General features: G+C 39.2%; 1 long non-coding RNA gene across 1 annotated transcript; it reads left to right on the plus strand.

Annotated features, from left to right (window-relative positions):
• The first annotated feature begins 263 nt into the window (after window positions 1–263).
• Window positions 264–2,519, plus strand: LOC129887929 (uncharacterized). The gene is made up of 4 exons (XR_008766514.1): window positions 264–371; window positions 466–547; window positions 1,166–1,212; window positions 2,213–2,519. It is a non-coding gene; the product is annotated as an uncharacterized LOC129887929 (long non-coding RNA).
• Window positions 2,520–3,754: the final 1,235 nt, after the last annotated feature.

Consider the following 3,754-nt stretch of genomic DNA (forward strand, 5'->3'; position numbering starts at 1 on the left):
TGGAAGGCTAGGGGTAAAATGGGAATTTCATAAAGTCTTCAAGAAGACTCATGTGGTCCCCACATGCCACATGGCAGCCCATGATTGGAGAAAAGGGGTGTGTTGGACCAATGAGATCTTGACACGTGTCACCACTTACGTCTTGACATCTGTCGCCACTTAGGGCTTGACACATGTCACCAATGAGGGCTTGACATGTGTCGCCACTTAGGTGGCCTATATATATATATATATATATGTTTTATGACCAATTTAGCCACACACCTCATTCTTATCAAGAAAAGTTTAGAAAAGAAGAGAAGAGGAGAGAAAGGAAGAGAAGAAACTAGAGAAACTAGAGAGAGAAAGCTACGAATTTGAGAGAAAAAGAGGTAAGTTCTTCGATTCCATTTCATGAATTAATTATCTAGGGTATACCATGATGTTATGAAGGTATTTGTAACGAAATTGTATGGCTTGGAGCAGCCCAAAACGTTACCAAACAGCCCCAAAGTTTCAGCTGCGCTAACGGAACTTCCGAGGTGAGTTTCGGCGAGTTTCGGCTAAGGTAACGTTTTCTCTTTATAACTGGACTTTATGATGATGTTATGAAGTATATTACATGTCTTAAAATATACTGGAAGTGTAAAAAAATGTATAAGGATGTTTGACGTTGGAAACAAACTAAATGGAAGTCGTAGCAGTTAAATCAAAGTCGCGTAGTGTGTTGTTGTTGTGGTGCTGCAGTTTGGTGGTGGTTTAATTGCGTGTTGCAGGGCTGTAAAGTACTCAAAAAAGGATGTGGTTGCTGCTGGTTGCATCCACACAACCCTCCATTTGGTATGACTACATATTTTACGAAATAAAGGTTAAAAACTCTATTTTGGTACCGTAGTTTGGAATGAGTTGTATAGAGCTTGTATTGTGTAAAGTTGAAGTGATTTAATTGTATACATGCTGCTGGCTGTTGTTGTTGGTATGGTTGTTGACATGGTGGCCAAGTTGAAAACTCGGGGATGTTCAAGTTACAGGGGAGATGCTGCCCGATTTTCGGTAGATTCGGAGCTAGTAATAAACTAGTCGAGAGACATAGATAAGGAAATGATTCCTATGGTTACTTGGGTGTAGAGTTGGAAATTGGAAAGTGAAAGTTTATTAACCTTAGTATTAATTTCAGGTTAAATAGGTTCAAGAGACGACGAGGCGAGCATAGTTAAGAGTAATCCGTAAGAGGTACGCAAAGCGAACCTTTCTTTCTTTTGGCATGTTTTTGACATAAGTATGTAAAACATATTCTTTCGATTTTCATGTTTTGACATAAGTATGTAAAGCTAATCTTTGTGTTGGTATGGTATTTATGAAACAAAAATATGACTTTTATATAATTTCAAAGAGGTTCCTATTCCTAGAGCCATTAGGATGGACAATCCCTTGATTTCCAAAAGGTATTTTATTATGCTTTGATACGTCTATATGATTCCAGAAGATTTATTCTGATATAATCCAGGGCAACTTTCGAAAGGTACTTGACATAGGTCTCGTCTCGATTTTTAAATGATAGCTCATTCTGATTATTCCATTGAGTCTTAAATTTGATTTAAATTGCATATAGTTTCTCACTACTCCACTCGTGGATGCCTCAATGCTTCTTTCACTGAGCCTGGGCCAGGATATGTTTTCGTGCGTATTTCTCTGCATTATTCGCCGTGTCCCGACGTGAGGGGGCAGGTATGACATGTATCATGGGGTGGTAAATATTATGCCACGGAGTTATGCTGTGCCATGTACATATATGTTTGTGATATGATATGATATGATATGATTTGATATGGCCATCTGATATGATATGATTTGTTACGGAGATATTCCCTACTCTGGTGTTATGCTGTGCCGTGGTGCCGATGATGGGAGGGCAACCACACTTTGTTCACCGAGTCCCATAATGGGGCCGGATATGGCATATGTTTTTCTGTATACATTATCTGAGGTTTTGATCGGCATTTGATATCTCCGGACATTTTGCTCAGTTTTGTACATTCTATCGCGGTAATGACTTTACTTATTACAATCCATTATATGTGGTTTGATAAACATTTGATATTTTTGGATATTTGCTCATTTTTGTACATTTTGCTCTGGTAATGACTTTACTGATTTCAGTCCATGCTTTACATACTCAGTACATTTTCCGTATTGACCCCCTTTCTTCGGGGGCTGCGTTACATGCCCGCAGGTACAGATGATTGGTTTGCTGATCCGCTCGCTTAGGACATCCACCATGTTAGTCGACAGTGCTCCTTTGTCCGGAGCCCTATTTTGGGTACTGACACTTTCTGTTGTATATATATATATATATACGTTGTTCAGGGTACGGCGGGGCCCTGTCCCGTCATATGACTAGGATATCATTCTGTAGAGGTCTGTAGACATGAGATGTGGGTTTTGTATATATGTTTTGGGTTTTGTGTGTTTCGTTATGGCCTATCGGCCCTCGTGCGTTATATCTATTTTGTGATCTGTTTAGAGATCATTTCTGATCATCACCTATGTTTATTCGATTAAAATACTAAGTGGGGCTAAGGGTACGTATGGGTGCCCAAATCGGGCACCAGTCATGGCCTACGGAGTTGGGTCGTGACAGAAGTGGTATCAGAGCGGTCCTTCCTTGGAATGTCTACAGACCGTGTCTAGTAGAGTCTTGTTTATCGGTGTGTTGCGCGCCACATCTATAAACAGAAGGCTACAGGGCATTTAGGGTGTTACCTTTCTTTCATATCTAAGATCGTGCGATAGAGCCCATCCATAGGACATGAAATTTCTTTTTTCTAACATTTGATTTCAGCTAAGGAACGATATCGATAGAGGAATGCGATGGATGATATTGGGAGCTACATAGTATACGGGTAAGTAAAGGTATGAAAGCGATATGTTGAGTAAGGTGTTGAGCTTGAAATGTAAAGTTGAAAATTTAAAGGAAAGTAGATAGGAAAGTGCAATAAATGCAGTTTGAGGTAGACACATGAGGTAAGTCCATTATTTTCATACGGTTATTGATATTGAAAGCTCTGTGTGACTGTGATATAAGGTGATATAAAAAAAATGTATATGTTGGCCTTGTGAGGCATTGCTGCTATCTTCTGCGTGCAGGTTTTGAGATAGTACAAAATATAGAGGAAACTATTCCCAATTATTTTATTTTTTTGAGAATGGAACAAAAGCAAGGAAGAGACTAAGACATACGTTTAGAAGATGTCTTGGAAGTTGATACCGATAGGGTAAAATTTATAACGTTGGACTAAAACTGAAAGAGGTTCCCTTTATGTTTTCGGTAAAAGGAGTACCATTTTTACTTGAAGAGTCATAATTCGAAAGAGAATTTCGGTTGGAAGGAAAAGTGTCCAGCGATTGAGTTTCATTCTTGCTGGAAAGTACAAAACCCTCAGCTGTTATTTGAGGACTAAAAAAAGAAAATAAATTGTTCACGACTCAAGATCATGTGATTCAAGTACTAGGAAGTACTCTGATGCTTAGTGGATATTAGTTCCTCTCTGGTGGAGGTTGGGAAAATGTTGTATGGGGACATCTTATCAGTTCCTAGTCGACTAATTGGAGGTGTAACCTGTGAATGGAAAAACATAAATTTGTAGGCGATTCAAGGTCACGTGTTTCATGTGGTGGAAAAATGCTAGGGTGATTCATTAGGGCCTACGATACGGAGGGATGATTTAGACAAAGGTTGAATACGTTTGCCTGACCAACTAGAATTAACCTGTAG

Source organism: Solanum dulcamara, chromosome 1, assembly GCF_947179165.1.
Source record: "Solanum dulcamara chromosome 1, daSolDulc1.2, whole genome shotgun sequence".
NCBI classification, from domain to species: Eukaryota; Viridiplantae; Streptophyta; class Magnoliopsida; order Solanales; family Solanaceae; genus Solanum; species Solanum dulcamara.